The 18,879-nt window shown below is 43.6% G+C and overlaps 1 long non-coding RNA gene across 1 annotated transcript in view; it reads right to left on the bottom strand.

The window, feature by feature from the left end:
- Positions 1-340: 340 nt before the first annotated feature.
- Positions 341-18,879, bottom strand: part of LOC122937760 — a 215,158-nt gene continuing 196,619 nt past the window's right edge. The window contains exon 4 of the long non-coding RNA XR_006389912.1: positions 341-400. This is a non-coding gene — a long non-coding RNA (uncharacterized LOC122937760). The remainder of the gene's footprint in view (positions 401-18,879) is intronic.

The following is an 18,879-nucleotide window of genomic DNA, read 5'->3' as shown; positions in this document are numbered from 1 at the left end:
CCCAGCACCCACGTCCTTCTGGATTCTTGCACGTCCACTGCTGCATCTCCCCGTTGTGCGGTTCAAAACATCCGCCAGCGGTGACTAGCTTCCTTAGTGTCACCCACGATGCAACGATGGCCATGCAATGATCCAGAGGGATGCAGATGCTGGAAACTGGGTAAGTATCATCTACAGGCGGGGCCTGGGCATTGTGGTCTATTTGTATTATTGTATAACCTCTTTAACATCATGTTGTCTTAGTCTCTTCTTTATTTCCGCAAATTTAGCTTGGTATTTTTTTTTTCATCTTTATTAATAAATGTATAAAACATTACAGTTAAAAGGCAGTATCAGTATCTTTATTTTCCATTATTCCATTGCAATACCCTCTCACCTCCCTTACCTGAGGGCTGCCGTGCTGGAGAGAAAAAGAGAAGAAAAAAATAATAATTATTAAAGAGTCATTAGTTAGGATCCCAATCAGACCAGACATACAATCTCCACATAGAGATTTTTCCTCTCATTTTAGAGATTAAAGGCATCAAATAAAAGGTGAGTATAATCGTGTATATTCACAGATACCTTAATGCCAAGATACCGGAATGATTCAGATGTACTCAAAACTTTTATCCCCATCTCTACTGGCACCTGTATTCTATCCAATGGAAGGAGGACAGTCTTAACTCAATCTCTAGACCCGACATATAACCAAATTTGTCCATAATATAGATCATTCTTGGCAGCGAGGTTTCTGTATCGCTAATATCCCACTATCCTGTATAATGGCAATAGCAAGCGGTTCTATAAATAAGTTGAAGAGCAGTCAGGAGAGGGGACATCCTTGGCGAGTACCTCTATAAAATTTAGCTTGTTCTTGCTGTGCTTCCATAATACTCAGACTTTTCTGAGCACCATTTCCCTGTCTCTTCATGAGGGCATTTTAATAAGAATTGTTCTGGGCCTAACACCCAGAGTAGCGGGACCGGGAGTGCTCTTTCAATAAAATTACCACATGAAAATTACTCTACTTTAAACCTTTCCAGCATCCATTCTTTAATAAACAATACTAGAAATGTCTCCACTGCTCCTTCAGGGATACTACATCTCAAATTGGGTACTGGCACTCAAGCAACCCACAACATGAATGTAATAAAATACTATTTAAAAAAAAAAAAAAGACAAAATCACTGTTTCAGGCAACAATCTGTATAAAAAAAAACACAATAAAAACCATATAAAATCTAAATTATGCACCCCATTAAACCCTAAGTAGTATGATCCTGGTCTAGTATGTAATTGAATAAATGGTCTGTGCCATGGGCATGGCAGCTACCTGGTATACTCTGTTAACATTTTAAGAACATTATGAACTTGTGTTGTTGGCTGAAGATTCAGTCTTTTGAGAGTGAGTCATGTGAGTGGACACACATCACGCTTGGCCTTGTCCCACTCTGCAGCCCAATGCCGGTCTATGGAGCGTGACCTGGTATTCCACACGTTGGTGCCTTGAGTCGTGTCCAGAGCTCCACGGAAGATCAAGTATCCGCGATACATATCCTGTTACCGAATTCCCTGTGAGGACAAGTATATTGAACGAAACTGCTTCTGCCCAAGAAGGGGCTGTGGCTCTAGTAGAATGTGCTCCGATTACTGAAGGAAGGTTAACTCCCTCCAGTTTGTAACACTCTTTAACTGTATTCTTAATCTATCTTGGAAGCTTTGCTATATCTACAACCAGCTTTAGGGCCAGCAAACTGAAGGAACAAAGAGTTTGACTTCCTGAAAGAGGCTGATCTGTCAAGGTAACTCATGTTCCGGGGTCAGGAAAACCCCTGAACATAGCACAAGCCTACAGAAAACGGAAAGATCCAGAGTAGAAATAAATAAATAACCAGGCACAAACATAATCACACTAACAGGCCAGGAAGGAACCATAGCAATGAAGAACAGCGGGTTACATAGCTGAACAAGCTATTATGGAACAGGTGCATCAGTGGAAGAGGTTAACACTGTGCCAAGTGACCGGTTTGACTTGGGGCCAAACCCTAGGGTCGTTATTCTGGTGCCCTACTGGTTTTCACCCTTTAACCCCTATACAGGGATCTGGTCGTCGCCGCAGCGGAGTGACCGGAGCACTACCTTCTAGGATGGTCCCAGTCACTTGGCGGACCTGCATGACACCAGCGGTCCAGACAAACATAAAACCAGGATCACAGGCAAATAAGCAGGAACCCAAACAAACGTGGCGGTCACAGATGGACATATAAAATACTGATTAATAGATGTAAAGTTAACTTTGAGAGTATTAGGTTTTACATTCTTTTGAAATCCCTCCTGAATGAACGGAAGAATTGAAGGAAGAAGATACGGTTATTATTTATTGGAAGTACACCAAGATCCATAGATGTTCTCAGGGCGGACTGGGAACTAAAAGTGGCCCCATTTCATAGGTTGGTCCAAATTAATAGACGATAGAGCCAACAAAAGTAGGTGGGGCCAACGCAAGTAGGCAGAGCCAGCAATACCATTGTACGGCACAAAATACCACCACAGCAGAGTCAAATACCACAGTGCACCACAAAATAATGCCCGAGAAGCATTTCCCTCGTGGCTTTGGTACAGCTAACACACACTTGAGTAAATTCTTTGAGTCCTTTGATGAAAATGGGTCTGGAGTCAAAGATCCTGACTTTTCTGACTCACAGTTTTCTTCTAGAAGGGAAGTGACTCATTTTGTTTATTTTTAAACTACGGTACCTTTGTCTAGTGGCAAAATTAGTCTTCTTGTTATACTTAGGAGATCTTGTATTTTGAAAACGGAAATTAGGTTTGTAGGAAATTTTCTTCTTAGTTCGAAGGAAAGCTACACCTTTACCTTCACTGAGAGATTCAAGAACCACATCTAATTTAGTGTTGAGCGGCATGTCCCATATTCGAATTCGCGAAATTTCGCGAATATTCAAAAGAATATTCGTAAAATATTCGCGAATATTCGAATTCGTTATTATTTCGCATATGCGATAATTCGAATTTTCGCATCGCATAATACATATTATGAGATGCAAAATTCACATGTGCGCTAATGAAATCGCCTTACGAAGATTCGCAACTCAATTCAATCACTAATGTAAGAATGCAAAGCCCTTTGCCTCTGTTCTGGGACAAGTGCTGATATTCGCCTGTGCGCTAATAAAATCGCCTTACAAAGATTCGCGCCTCAATCACTTTCTAGGCAATGTGAGTAAGATCTGAGCTTTTGGACTTTTGTGAATCAATCGAGATACAGTGGGGGGTGATGACTGTAGTTGACAGAGTACAGATCAATGTAATCTGTAAGGTGGAAACTAAAATAAACAATACGAATATTCGTAAATCGAATTTTACGAAGTTCGAAGTATTCGCGAATATGGTGCTATACTATATGAATGCACATGCACAGGCCTTTGCCTCTCTGTTCTGGGGACAAGTCTAGATATTCGCATGTGCGCTAATAAAATCGCCTTACGAAGATTCGCAACTCAATTCACTAATGTATGAATGCAAAGCCCTTTGCCTCTGTTCTGGGACAAGTGCCGATATTCGCATTTGCGCTAATAAAATCGCCTTACGAAGATTCGCGCCTCAATCACTTTCTAGGCAATGTGAGTAAGATCTGAGCTTTTGGACCTTTGGGAAACAATCAATTATATGTGTACTGTAATTTTGTGGAAAAAAAGAATATTCGTTTTTACGAATATATAGCACTATATTCAAAATATTCGCGAAATCGCGAAGTTGCGATATTCGCGAAAAAAATTTGCTTTTCGAATATTCGCGCTCAACACTAATCTAATTGAGGCCCAAAAAGAGATGCATGTTGAGAAGGAAGTGCACGTGCCCTTAATGGTAATTGGGTGTGAGGTGCTTTTGCAGCTGGGCCTGTATTCATGACGCCAGCACCGTTAGGTGCAAATGTTGAGAGTAGTAGTAAGAATGAGGAGTCGGTTGAACATTTACTAAATCAATAGTCTCTGGACAGTTGGTACAGTTCATCAATGAAAAGCGTTTTGTATAGCAATAATAATAAGTTCACTGGTAATTCTATTATCAGGCAATGGCAGTTGTCAATGGAGGAATTCTTCTAATGCTGATACTTTACTGGCAAGGATCCCGGTGGTAATCCCGAGTTCACTCTTTACAGCACTCTAGCACTAAAGATGCTATTATCTATTTATTTAGGAGTCTCCTTTGAGGGCATTCCCCTCGCGGCAGGCAAACACATCTGCTTCATTATTTGGCAGGAAACTCTTCAAGAAAGGTTTTTCCCACTATGACCCGGAAGGCTTGTGTAGTGGATAAGGACGATTATGGCCATAATCATCCAGTTGTGTCCAGGCATTTAAAAAGCTACTCCTGGTCACTTGTGCTAATGAGGTCCATAAGCTAAGTTTAGCTGTTACCCTCGCTAGGCTCTCTGCATCTTGGTCTATAGACTTACTGTCTGGTGCTTGGTTGCTGTGGTAGTCTTCTCCAGGCTTGATCAGGGCCCAGAGGAAAGGAAAACAGCTACATGATGACTTTAGCCCGTCTCTTTCCTCTATTAACTTGCTTCTCCTCCTCTCACACTCTCCTGCTCTAAGATAGACACACACCCACTATATATTATGTGGTGCCAGCACCACCTAGGGGTAAATGGATGAAAATGAACTTGTCAGCCAGATAATAAAGAATACCATACATTGCAATTCAATAGATAAATATATTCAGATGATTGAAGTGTCCCATTTACACACATATGTGGGATGCTGCAAGTAGGCCAATTCTATGGTTTGTTTAATCCATTTGGCCAAGGTTTCTCTACTGGAATTTTTTACCCTCAATTGCACCTTGGTATTGTAGAAAGAGATTCTCTGAACGATGAGATGGCTTGAAGGTAGTTCAGAACTATTCTCCTGACATCAAGCAGATGACTCTGATCCTGGTCTTGAGTATTCATCTGGATTACTGGTAGAGAGATTTCATGGTTAATATTAGCAATTGAGGCAACCTTGGGTAAAAATCCTGGTGTACTGCGTAGGACCAAACTAGGGCTTCTCTTAGGTACGGTTCTCTGCAGGATAGAGTACTTACATATACACCTTGCTGACGCAATCACTACTAGAAATAAGGACTTTGCAGAAATATGTTTAATGGAAGCTTCTTCCAGAGGCTCAAATAGTTTATTACATAAGGCGGATAATACAACTGACTGATCCAAGGATGGAACTGGAGAATATAAGGAAGGATTCATATTTTTCAAGGCTTTGAAAAAAGTGCGGATTAATGGATTATTCTTGAATCTTCCTTGAAGCTGTGCATTTATCGCTATAAATTTAACCTTTAACATGTTTGAACTTCTCAGCCCCTTTTTGAAGCCTTCATGAAGAAATTGTATGATTATATTTAGGGATTCCGGATCTTGAGAGTTGCTTTGACACCAGGTTTTAAAAATGTGCCATAGGCCTCATGCACACGACCTCGGCCTCCGTTCCGTTTTTTGTTTTTTTTTGCGGCTAGGATGGGGACACATTCATTTCAATGGGTCAGCAAAAAAATGCTGATAGTTTATCAGTTTCTGTTCCGCGTCCGTTGTCCACGTTTCCCTTCAGCAAAAAAAATTGTGCATGTCCTACTTTTTTCACATTTGCAGACAAGGATAGGCATTTATTGCAAGGGATCTGTGGAAAAAAACAGATCCTCCAAAAAATAAAAACAGATGCCGCATCCTTTTTTTTTAGCGGACGCACAATTTGTGGACACAAAAATTGCATGAGGCCATACTATGTTGCAGACTTTCACAGTAGCCGGTTTCCGGGCTGCCAGGATTGTACTGACCACTTCCACGGGGAGACCTGGGTGAACTAAAGAGTCTGGCTCAGTCTCCCGGCCATCAATTTGAGGCTGTTTGGGTTCGGATGGAGAAGACCATCCTGACTGAGGAGATCTAGCAGGGACGGAATTTACCAAATTCTCCCTTTGGATAGAAGGAGAGCCAGGGAGAACCATGTTCTCTGTGGCCAGTAAGGCAGGATTACAATTGCTTCCGCTTGGTCCTGCTGAATTTTCCTGAGCATCAGACCCTTCTTCCAGCTGATTGATAATTCATCGATGGCATGTGCTTGTGCAGAACGGTAGATGGAACAAAACATCTCGGTCTTGTTGTTCTGTTCTGTCACCATAACATCTATATGAGTTTTCCCCCACCGATTTAAGATTTCCACAAATACAGCTGGATTGAGACTCCATTCTCCCGGGTAAATTTTTCTACGACTGAGCAGGTCGGCTGTTATGTTCAGTGAACCCTTTATGTGGACTGCTGATATTTCTTTGGTCCGTTTTTTTCCCCATTCCATGAGTAGACTGCATTCTTTGGAGAGATTGCTGTTTCTTGTTCCCACCTGCTTCTTTATATAGCAAACTGTGGGAACATTGTCTGACCGGATTAAGATGCTGTGGTCTTTCAGTTGCTCCTCAAAATTAAGTAATGCTAGGCGTACTGCTCTCAGCTCCCTCCAGTTGGAAGATCTCTTGGAGTCTGTGGTACTCCACTTGTTTTGTACCCACTGATCATTGACATGAGCCCCCCCCCCCCCCCGCCCTAGGACGAGGCATCCATAGTAAGACGAATCTGGGTCTGAGGTTGCAGACTCCTCCCCTCTTGAAGGCGATTGGATGATATCCACCACTTGAGCTGTTGACAAGTTGACCATGGTATCACAATCTTCGTGTTCAGTGAGTGATAACTCCTGTCCCACGCTGTCAAGATGGCATTCTGTAGACCCCTGAAGTGAGCTCTCACCCAAGGTACTGCATTCACCAAAGAAGTTAATAGACCCAATACAGACATGGCCCGCCGAAACAATACTTTGGGAGAAAAGATCAGGTGCAAGATGTTTCTGTGGATAGCAACTATCCTTTCTGAGGACAGTCTGACGTTCATTTGATTTGAATTCAGGATGAATCCCAGATGTTTTATTTCCTGAAAGAGGACCTTTCATGGGTCCAGACATTATGAATTAACTAGCAGGTTATGTAGGGCATAGTGCAGGGATGCAAGATAGCTTACTAGGTTGTCTAGGCGCTGATCTGTTCACCCGCCGTTCACTTTTCCCATGTGGTATGCTAATGAATAGCATCGGTACAGGAAGGAAGAGACTGCCCTGTTTCTCAATGGGTGTCTCTCCCTGGTTGTAGCGCTGTCCAATCGCAGCGGAGAGCGTCACAGCTAGGGTGGATAAAAAAGGCTCACCTTCTCCCTGGCTGTGATTGGACCACGCTACAGTCAGAACCACTGCTACCTTCGAGAACACCCTGGGGGCTGATGCTATGCCGAATGGCAGACAGGTAAACTGCAGATGAGATACTCCGTGCCGCTATCCTCAGATATTTTCGATGTTTTGGAAGGGTTGGAATATGTAAATAGGCATCTTGGAGATCTACTGATGCCATATAGCTCTTTCTTTACAGTAATGAGATCACTGGGCAGATTGATTCCATACTGAACTTTTTCTTGGCAATGTACTTAAGTACGTTAGATCTACCACTAGTCTCCGCTTGTTTCCTGGTTTGGGAACCGGGAAGATTGTCGAATAAACGCCCTCCCTTACTTCCGCATAAGGCACCGGTTCCAAGGCTGCCTTTCCTTTGAACTCTTTTAGCAGTTGAAAGATCACTGGATTTAATTGATTTATGAGATATCGAAGGGTATTCTGTAAATTCCAAGACATAACCACTTTGAATAGTGGAAACAACCCAGGCGTTGTTTGACATACTGTATCTCTCCACATTGCGGCAAAATCCTTTAAAGGGAACCTGTCACCGGGATATTGTGTATAGAGCTGAGGACATGGGTTGCTAGATGGCCGCTAGCACATCTGCAATACCCAGTCCCCATAGCTCTGTGTGCTTTTATTGTGTAAAACAAACGATTTGAAACATATGCAAATTAACCTGAGATGAGTCCTGTCCCTGACTCATCTCATGTACAGAACTCATCTCAGGTTAACTTGCATATGTATCAAATCGCTTTTTTACACAATAAAAGCACACAGAGCTATGGGGACTGGGTATTACGGATGTGCTAGCGGCCATCTAGCAGTCCATGTCCTCAGCTCTATACACAAAATCCCGGCGACAGGTTCCCTTTAATCTTGCCCCTACTAGGGGCTGAGGCCTGGCGTCAATGTTCCGCGGGTTTCTTATCCTTTTTCCTGGTCAGGTCTTTCTTGCCTCTTCCGAAACCCCCTTTGTCTGTCAAACTGCTGTCTGTTCCGAAATCTAGGGGATCTTCTTCTTTGAGACCGAAAGGTTTTAAAGGGTTTCTGTCACTAGAATTTTCAGTATTAAACTGGCTGACATTAGCGATGTGCTAATGTCAGCTGCACCTAACTTTGCTATTCTAATGATTAGCCGTGCCCCCGTTACTGTAGAATTCTTACTTTTATAATATGTAAATGAGCCTCTAGGAGCAGGGGGGCGTTGCTCCTGCACCTAGAGGCTCCTGTCTCCCACCTGAAGTCACGCCTTCTAAGTGTTGATTGACAGGGCCAGGCATCGTTCGCATCCTTCTGCCTGCCCTGTGCCCTGGGGAAATTTGGTGCCGTTCGGTATTCTGCTCAGGCGTGGTGAGGAAGCTGGCATCTTGCGAGCGTCCTTCCCTCACCGCGTGCAAGATTTTGCAACAGTTGGAGGGCCGCAGGTTGAGCATGCCTGCTCTAGGTCATGGGACAGTTGGGAAAGCCAGATCCGTAGAGATCTTGCAACTGGTACAGAGGCTAGGGCAGGCATACAGGAAGATGAAGTGAACGCATATGCTTTTTTTTTAAGGAGGGACTCTGCCTTTTTATCAATAGGATCCTTGATTAAGGAAGCTTTAGAGGGAAAGACTGCTTTTTTAGACAATCTGGCCACCAGGAGATCTACTTTAGGGACCGACATCCATTCTTTACATGTATAGTCCGTTAATTTATAAGTATACTTGAATCTGGAACTTGGGTCTGGCTTTTTATCTGGTCTGTACCAATCCTGCTTTAGCCAATCATTTAGTAACAGGTTCCCTGGAAACACTTTACCTCCCGTTTTGGGAAAATAAAATAATTTACATTTTGACTTGTCAGAAACATCTGTCAGTTTCAATAGTATCCTTGACTGCCTTGAGAAGACCCCCTAGCTTCTCTTTACAGAATAGCATGGCATACTCCATATCTTCAGAACCGTAGTCAATTTCTCCCTCAGACAAGGAGCGGTCAGCTGATGACAAGATATACTGTGGTGGAGTAGAGTTATGAGATGTTTTTACTTCCTTATTTGAGGCTCTGATTTAATCAAAGATAGAAGATGGGAGGAAACAGACCGCATCCCAGGCCTATGCCAAATCTTGCCGAATGGCCATTATCCCCATACGCTACCCTTACTTACCCTGGCAAGCAGCGGGTGTAGCGTCCTGGTGAGCGCACATGGTAGCTGTGCTTTGGAAGCTAAATAATACCGTGAGACGCCAGTGTGAGCACGCACACGCACGACTTGCGATTCCCCAGTATCATCTCGCGCATGTGACGTCCGCTATAGCGCGCGTCTCTGCTGCCTCAACCCAGATCCATGTACAGAGGGAGGCAAGCAGAGACTGGAGCGAGGTGCTGTATCAATATGCACTGGGGAAAAACATACTCGCCTCCATCTTCAGGGTGAGGCACAAAAGTATCACACCTGGAGGGGATAACTGTGGGCGATGGTCTCTTCTAAAGTTACCTAGAGAAGATAAAATACATGGCTCTGTGAGGCTTTATACTGGGAGGTACTATGTTAATTGACAATCTATGGCTTGCTAATTGACCTCAATTCCTAATTATACCTAGGGGACTTAACCCTGTGGTGCGTGCTGCCAAGGACGATCGGGAAAGCAATTTTTGTAGATGCAGCAGCAATACTGTCTTTTTCAGTAAGGAATTGGCTTTTCTCTCCACTGGATCGGAAAGCAAGGCTGATTCTTCAGAGAGAAAAATCGACTTTTTAGACACCTTAAAGAGGTTGTCTCACTTCAGTAAGTGGCATTTATCATGTAGAGGAAGTTAATACAAGCCACTTATTAATAGATTGTTATTATCCATATTGCCTACTTTGCTGGCTGGATTCATTTTTTTATCACAATGGTTACAGACCACCCTGCAATCCATCAGTGGTGGTCGTGTGCAAACTCTTGGCAGTGAGGAACACCACTACGTTGTTGTCAGAGCTTGGGCCCATCGGAGGATCCTCTGGTACTTTAGTGGGCAAGTCCGACCCTGCATATATACTGCAGAGCCATGAAATTGTGCACAGAGAATCCACAGCATTTTACTGTAGCTACAACGTGGATGAGATTTAAAGAGGACCTTTCACCTGGAAAAACATTGTGAACTAAGTATCATGTCATATACAGCGGCGCCCAGGGATCTCACTGCACTTACTATTATCCCTGGGCGCCGCTCCGTTCTCCCGTTATGTCCTCCGGTATGTTCGGGGACTTAGTTATAGTAGGAGGAGACTGCCCTTGTTCTGCTGGGCGTCTCCTCCTCCTAGGCTGTATCGCTGGCCAATCGCAGCGCACAGCTCACAGTCTGGGAGAAAAAAACCTCCCAGGCTGTGAGCTCTGCGCTGCGATTGGCCAGCGCTACAGCCTAGGAGGAGGAGACGCCCAGCAGAACAAGGGCAGACTCCGCCTACTATAACCAAGAGTCCGAAGTCTCCGCCTACTATAACCAAGTCCCCGAACATACCGGGAGAACGGAGCGGCGCCCAGGTATACTAGTAAGTGCAGTGAGATCCCTGGGCGCCGCTGTATATGGCATGATACTTAGTTCACAATGTTTTTCCAGGAGAAAGGTCCTCTTTAAACAAATTTTCACGCTGATTAAAAATTTTTTAACTGAATCCGCATGGAAATTGACAAGCAGTGAAATCATTTGCACAGCCGCATGTAATCCATAGATTTTGATGCAGATCCATAGAAAAATCTGCAGCAGACTTTTTCCCTGCATTTTACATCGTATGTGTACATACCCTATAACATCCATTTTTTTATTTATTTTTTGCAGGGGAGGGGAAGAATTTAAATCTAGCAGAAAGAAGGAAAACCTTACTCGATACATTTTAAATATCGTTTTCCACATTTTATTACAGCAAAATTGGCAATAAATCGCCAAGAGAAGGCCTTCCTAGTGTATGATAATTAGTGTTCAGCAAATCGAAGTTAACAAAGTGGAATTTGATCCGAATTTCAAGAGAAATTCAATTCACCACAAATTTCCTGGCGCTTCGTGGCAACAAATAAATTTTTCCTGAAAAAGCTGTTAAAATAAACATACTCACCTCATCCATTTGATTGAGGAGCGGTTGTTGCAGAAATCTTGATTGAAGAAAACGTGAGAATTCTCGCGCGCTGGCACGTCACCATGTCATGCCGCTGATGATGTCACACGTCAGAGTGTGCGAAAATTGCCTTTTTTTTTTTTCAGACAAGATGGCTGTGACGACCTCTCCATGATCAAATGGATGTGGTGAGTGTATATTATTTGTTTGCCGTTTCCCCTCATTGCGGCCTCTCCATACAATGTAATGTGAATCGTTACTAAGTAAGGGTACTTTCACACTAATGTTATTCTTTTCCGGTATTGAAATCCGAGGGTCTCAATACAGGAAAAAAAGTTTTGTGCTAATGCATTCTGAATGGAAAGCAATCCGTTCAGTATGTGTAACACCCCAGAGTTGTGTTACTACACTCCTCTACCCCGCTACTATCTTCAGAGAGCCTTTACATTGTCATCTGATGTAATTTATATTAGGTCTTCACAAATGTGCATCTAAAACCATGTTAAATATAATTGTTCCTTGTAATTTTCAAGGTTTACCAGCAGGTGGCAACAATGCAATGGCCAGGTACTAGTCCTAGTTTAGTATATTTAGGCTGGAATGGATTATTCCAGCTTAGCTCCCCCTCTGTGAGCAAAGTGGGCTGTTCCCACATCCTGCAGCATGGGTGGAGAAGGAAGTTAGAGGCAGTGTAGCCTCCCCCCTTCTTGGGGAAGGCTGTGTGATAGCGTTCAGGAGAACCCCTGGGAAGACAGCAAGGATCTTGTCTTGGCTGAGACTTGATCAGATTCCCAGTCTCAGCACTTTCAGCCTCAGCTGGATGAAAAGAAGCAGAAAACTACAGACAACCTCCAGTTCCAGGAAGAAAGCATCCCCTGAGAAACCATCTGAGAGTTAAGTCCAGAGACCTAGGAGAAGCCAGTCCTCCTCAGCTAGTCTGTCCCCATACAACAGAGTTACAGAAAAGTGCAGAAGATTAGTTCCTACCACAATTACAAAGCTACCAAGCAGATGTCTTATCCTCCAAAGCAGAAGCATTTATTTCTGCAAATGATTGCCAAAACCTGCTGGGACAAGAGACCAAAGCTGTATACTGCTTGGATACAAGTTATCTTCAGTAAAGAAACGTTTGAACTTTACCTAAAGGTCTGGACATCATTTCTGCTGCAAAATTCCTCTATTACTTCTACTATCACTACACTTAAAATGTATTGCAAGTGAGCCAAGAGTCCAGCCGTACCCAGGTAGGAGACACCGTTAACACAATTATCACCAACCTATAGAGACATTATAGGCCATTATACCACTCTGGCATTCCTAATCTGGGACGTGCGTTATAACACCCTGGGAGGACCCTGTGATAGTACCCTGCGCAGGCTGCAATTGGCGTCATAAACAAATACAGACTATTATCCACCTGACCCGGCCACTGCATTAAAGTGGCGTTAGTGTACATCATATCCTGGTAAAGGCATATGCATCAGGATGTCTTCCATTCCGTCCCTTTTACGGTATGTGAACCCACAAAATACAGGAGCGGTTTTCCGGTCTGCGCATGCGCTGGGACATAGGAGGAGCTATTTTTGCTTTTGATGTTTTAAAAAAATTTAAATACCAGATCCGTTATTCCGGATGAGACCGAACCGTTATATCACCGAATCTGGAAAAAACATATTTCCGTTTGCTGGCCCTGCCTGCTGGATCCGAACAACGCCCGTGTGAAAGTACCCTAATTTGTAATGAATCAAATTTTTTGTCAAAGTTCGGCAGAGCAGCCGAATCGATTTTTGAAAACGCCACTCATCTCTAATGGTAAGACAGAATACACAGTGTTCATAGGTGAGGACTGGACAGGAAATATGCTTGCTCTCTCTGCTGGCCAAAAGAGTCATGTCTATTACGAAGCTACAGAACATTATCACTCAAGCCAAGCAAATCTTTCAAAAATTCCAGCTGTCATTCATTCTTCAAAATGCAAATCAGTCCAATCCACCAGGTCAGCAGAACCTGACAAATTTATTCTGCCTAAATCTATATAAACACATTTTTACAAATTCTACCTTTCAAAATAATATCATAATACCTTTTCTATAACTTCCTGGATACACACTAGTCATACATACAGTACAGACCAAAAGTTTGGACACACCTTCTCATTCAAAGAGTTTTCTTTATTTTCATGACTATGAAAATTGTTGATTTACACTGAAGGCATCAAAACTATGAATTAAAGGGAACCTGTCACCTAAACAACGCATATAAAACTGCCAGCAGTACCTTATAGTAGCCCCCAGTCTGTTAATAATCATATGCTTGATCGGTTAGTCTGATGCTCCGTAGGTTCAAAAAACAATGTTTTAAGCGCCATCAGCGCTATCTTGCCGGTCAGCTTGAAGTCAAGGGGGCAGCGGCTTCCTTGCTTCAAGTCAAGGTAAGCACACCCCCTAACCGTCCCCTCTCTTGTTGGATTGACAGCCTGCAGCGCGGCCAGGATCGCATAAATCTCGCGCATGCGCAGTGCTCCGCTGGAACCCGGCTAACAGCGACAGCCGTAGACTAGATCGCACCTTACCAAGGAGCGCACCGCACATGCGCAAGATTTATGCGATCCTGGCCGCGCTGCAGGCTGTCAATCCAACAAGAGAGGGGACGGTTAGGGGGTGTGCTTACCTTGACTTGAAGCAAGGAAGTCGCTGCCCCCTTGACGGGCCTGACATTTTTTTTTTGTGCAGTGCATTATCAGTAGGCATGTGGACATCATAGACTGGGGACCCCCCTTTATGAGCCGGTGCACAGAGGTGCAGCTAAAGGTGGTCCCCACGTCTGAGGACTCGGCCTACCCCATTTTCCAAGGTTACCCACCGATTTCAATCCTGGTCCTTGCCTAATATCTCCACTGCAGAGTTACAATAATTGACAACGTATGATGCAACAAATAGTTAAGAAAGAGGATGGGAGTTGTAGTTCAAACCATTTATTACATAAATAAGAACAGGTAAAGCTACCACATGATAAAAATTATCAAAAACCATATGTACAAACAGATTGTGTAAAAGAACAGAGCATGAGAGCACCCCTCCTAGAGGTAATGGGACACGACGAGTCAGGATTCCCTCATGCATATTGGATGGAGCTGGTCTCGCCAACATTGTTAGGTTTGCCCAACATTCATCTTGTCCCCGTCACCGCCTGCCATTGGCTGCCCCCCCCCCGAATATTTTTATCAGCGCGACAGGGAGATGCAGCGGCGGCCATGGAGGGACCAGAAGCGACGCGGGTGCCGGGGAGCAAGGTAAGTACATTGTGTGTCAGGAACCCGGGCATATGGGGGGGGGAGGGGGGGGGGGGGGGCTTTAAAAGTTTTTTTTTTAGCATTTTCTGAAATTTGACGAAGCTAAGGCTATGATTTTAATTTTAATTTTTTATTAACCTTTCAATCCCCATTGCTCCAGCAACGCCACACTGGAGCTCCCCAAGGGTCGGACAGTAATTACTTCATGTACGTAATTAATATGACTGCAGAAACCAACCACAGGGTAAAAATCCAACTCTTTTGTGAAGGAACAGAGGACTTTGGAAATGATCATCAGACTGAGGGTATGTTCACAAGGCTAAAATACACAGAAGAAAAATAAGTAGAAAATCAATAATTGAAAACAAGTCGTTTTCGGAGTCTGTCACCTTGCTTATTAAAGGACCTCTGTCAGCAGATTTGTACCTATGACACTGGCTGACCTGTTACATGTGCGCTTGGCAGCTAAAGGCATCTATTCTGTGTTGGTCCCATGTTCATATGTGCCCATATTGCTGAGAAAAATTATGTTTTAACGTACACAAATGAGCCTCTAGCAGGAATAGGAGCGTTGCCATTACACCTAGAGGCTCTGCCCTCTCTACAATTTGATTGACAGGGCCAGGTGTGATGATGTTTTCCCTACCTGCCCCTGTCAATTAAAGTGCAAAGGGCACAGCAGTTGCAGTGTAGCTGTATCCTTATTGTTGTGCGACAAATGTCGTTGTGTTGCCCTAGGCTTAAGGTCTAAAGAACAGAAGCAAAGAGAGCTTAAAATAGGATTACACAATCAGACAGATGTCCTAATCCTGTGTAATGTCAGGCGGTAATAATTAAATTAAGAATAATTAATTATGGTCATAAAATAATTAACCATGAAAAACTTAAATTTATAAAATTTGTCATAAATTCGTGAAATCATGACCTGGTGAATTGTAGACAAACTAATCGATACAATTCACATCTGAGTCCGACTATTTCCTCAGATAATAAGTTCTTTTGACGTGAGATGACGTTCATGATAAACATGTAGTTCTGCATCATACAATAATACACCGGTATTATAAAAATATGCAGATTTATTGGTTACAAGATTATAAACATAAATAAGTAAATAAACACAATGATACATGAAGTCAGGTCCACTGCACGATATGGGGTGGAGGCGGCCGGTGTTCCTGTTTTGCGATCTGTGAATAGACCAATAGACCCTAAAGAGGTTGTCTGGGTTCCAATATTGATGACCTATCCGATCAGCTGTTTACCTGTGCGCCGTCGACACTGAAGCTCCTTCACTTGACTGGTACAGAACAACTGTACAGTCGTGGCCAAAAGTTTTGAGAATGACACAAATATTAGTTTTCACAAAGTCTGCATTTAGATCTTTGCTTCAGTTGTTTCTGTGATGTAGTGAAATATAATTACACGCACTTCATACGTTTCAAAGGCTTTTATCAACAATTACATTACATTTATGCAAAGAGTCAGTATTTGCAGTGTTGGCCCTTCTTTTTCCGGACCTCTGCAATTCGACTGGGCATGCTCTCAATCAACTTCTGGGCCAATTCCTGACTGATAGCAACCCATTCTTTCATAATCACTTGGCGTTTGTCAGAATTAGTGGGTTTTTGTTTGTCCACCCGCCTCTTGAGGATTGACCACAAGTTCTCAATGGGATTAAGATCTGGGGAGTTTCCAGGCCATGGACCAAAAATGTCAACGTTTTGGTCCCCGAGCCACTTAGTTATCACTTTTGCCTTATGGCACGGTGCTCCATCCTGCTGGAAAATGCATTGTTTTTCACCAAACTGTTGTTGGATTGTTGGAAGAAGTTGCTGTTGGAGGGTGTTTTGGTACCATTCTTTATTCATAGCTGTGTTTAGGGGCAAAATTGTGAGTGAGCCCACTCCCTTGGATGAGAAGCAACCCCACACATGAATGGTCTCAGGATGCTTTACTGTTGGCATGACACAGGACTGATGGTAGCGCTCACCTTTTCTTCTCCAGACAAGCCTTTTTCCTGATGCCCCAAACAATCGGAAAGAGGCTTCATCGGAGAATATGACTTTGCCCCAGTCCTCAGCAGTCCATTCACTATATTTTCTGCAGAAGATCAATCTGTCCCTGATGTTTTTTTTGGAGAGAAGTGGCTTCTTTGCTGCTACCAGGCCATCTTCCAAAAGTCTTCGCCTCACTGTGTGTGCAGATGCGCTCACATCTGCCTGCTGCCATTCCTGAGCAAGCTCTGCACTGGTGGCACTCCGATCCCGCAGCTGAATCCTCTTTAGGAGACTATCCTGGCGTTTGCTGGACTTTCTTGGACGCCCTGAAGCCTTCTTAACAAGAATTGAACCTCTTTCCTTGAAGTTCTTGATGATCCTATAAATTGTTGATTGAGGTGCAATCTTAGTAGTCACAATATCCTTGCTTGTGAAGCCATTTTTATGCAACGCAATGATGGCTTCACGCGTTTCTTTGCAGGTCACCATGGTTAACAAAGGAAGAACAATGATTTCAAGCATCACCCTCCTTTTAACAGGTCAAGTTTGCCAATTCAACCCAATCAGCCTGACATAATGATCTCCAGCCTTGGGCTCGTCAACATTCTCACCTGAGTTAACAAGACGATTACTGAAATGATCTCAGCAGGTCCTTTAATGACAGCAATGAAATGCAGTGGAAAGTTTTTTGGGGGATTAAGTTAATTTTCATGGCAAAGAAGGACTATGCAATTCATCTGATCACCCTCATAACATTCTGGAGTATATGCAAATTGCTTTTATAAAAACTTAAGCAGCAACTTTTCCAATTTCCAATATTTATGTAATTCTCAAAACTTTTGGCCACGACTGTATTTACTAGGGCTTAGTGAAACAGGTTCGGATTTCTGTATCTGATTAGATTAAAGACTTTGTTAATAATATAGGCTCTGTCTTATTGTAAAATGTATGTGCTCCACTGAGGTCTTTCTGAAGTTTCAGCAAATATTGCAAGACCTACTTTGCCTCTATCACATGTCACTTCATGTATTGCCATAAATTAGCGTATCAAAATACTAAGCCGAACTTTGCTTCATTAATGAGGCACAAAGAGTTCAGCTCCATATTTTAATACAGTCATTTATGCTAATAAACAAACTGACACGTGATAGAGGAAAAGTAAGGTAAGTCTCAGAAAGTGCGCAAAGACCTCCACGAGGACATACATTTTACAGTTGGACGGAGCCCATATTATTAAGGTCGTTCCTACCCCGATTGGCTCAACCCTTGTATTTACACTCCCTCTAATTTAGATGAGCGGGACGGTGGAGCTGTGATTACACTGACTGCAGCTGCAATGTCATCCAGTGAAGAGGAGGCAGCGACATTGTGTTCTCTTCATACAGCTGATCAGCGGGGGATACCGGGAGTCAGACCCCCACCAATCAGATATCGATGACCTATCCTGAGGAAAACTGGAGCACCCCTTTAAAGAGGACCTTTCACTAATATACAAACTCAAAACTAACTATACCAGTGGGCAGAGCGGCGCCCAGGGGTCCCCCTGCACTTACTAGTATGCCTGGGCGCCACTCCGTTCGCCCGGTATATGCTCCGTCTGTTGTATTGGACTGATTTTTTTGTAGGAGGCGTGTCCCTTGCTGCAGTGCTGGCCAATCGCAGCGCACAGCTCATAGCCAGGCTATGAGCTGTGCGCTGCGATTGGCCAGCACTACAGCAAGGGACACGCCTCCTACAAAAAAAATCAGTCCAATACAACAGACGGAGCTGAGACACCGGAGCATATACCGGGCGAACGGAGCGGCGCCCAGGCATACTAGTAAGTGCAGGGGGACCCCTGGGCGCCGCTCTGCCCACAGGTATAGTTAAGTTTTGAGTTTGTATATTAGTGAAAGGTCCTCTTTAAAGAGCCCATCTGCGCATGGAAACTTATGGGCAATGTTCAATGAGAAAACATTCAGGGAAAGAGAACCAGCTCACTAGCGCCACCTTCTGGAAGGGGCTCCCTAAGCCTTGGCACATTACAACCAAGAGGCAAACATCCAACTTTGCATAGTGAGAGCAAGAAGAAAAGAAGCTCCCCATACTGCAGGGCAAATTGAAATTGGGCAATCCCTCCCCAGCACTCTCTGCAAAATCATGGTCACCTTCACTGACGCACACCGGTTCCAACAGTCGCACCGCATACACAACATACGGTCTCCACTCTAGGAGCCATTTTGGCGACGACACCCCCGTCGT

The sequence above is a fragment of the Bufo gargarizans genome, chromosome 5 (genome assembly GCF_014858855.1).
Source record: "Bufo gargarizans isolate SCDJY-AF-19 chromosome 5, ASM1485885v1, whole genome shotgun sequence".
NCBI classification, from domain to species: Eukaryota; Metazoa; Chordata; class Amphibia; order Anura; family Bufonidae; genus Bufo; species Bufo gargarizans.
The sequence above is the reverse complement of the archived record's forward strand: the minus strand, read 5'-3'. Positions and strand labels throughout refer to the sequence as shown.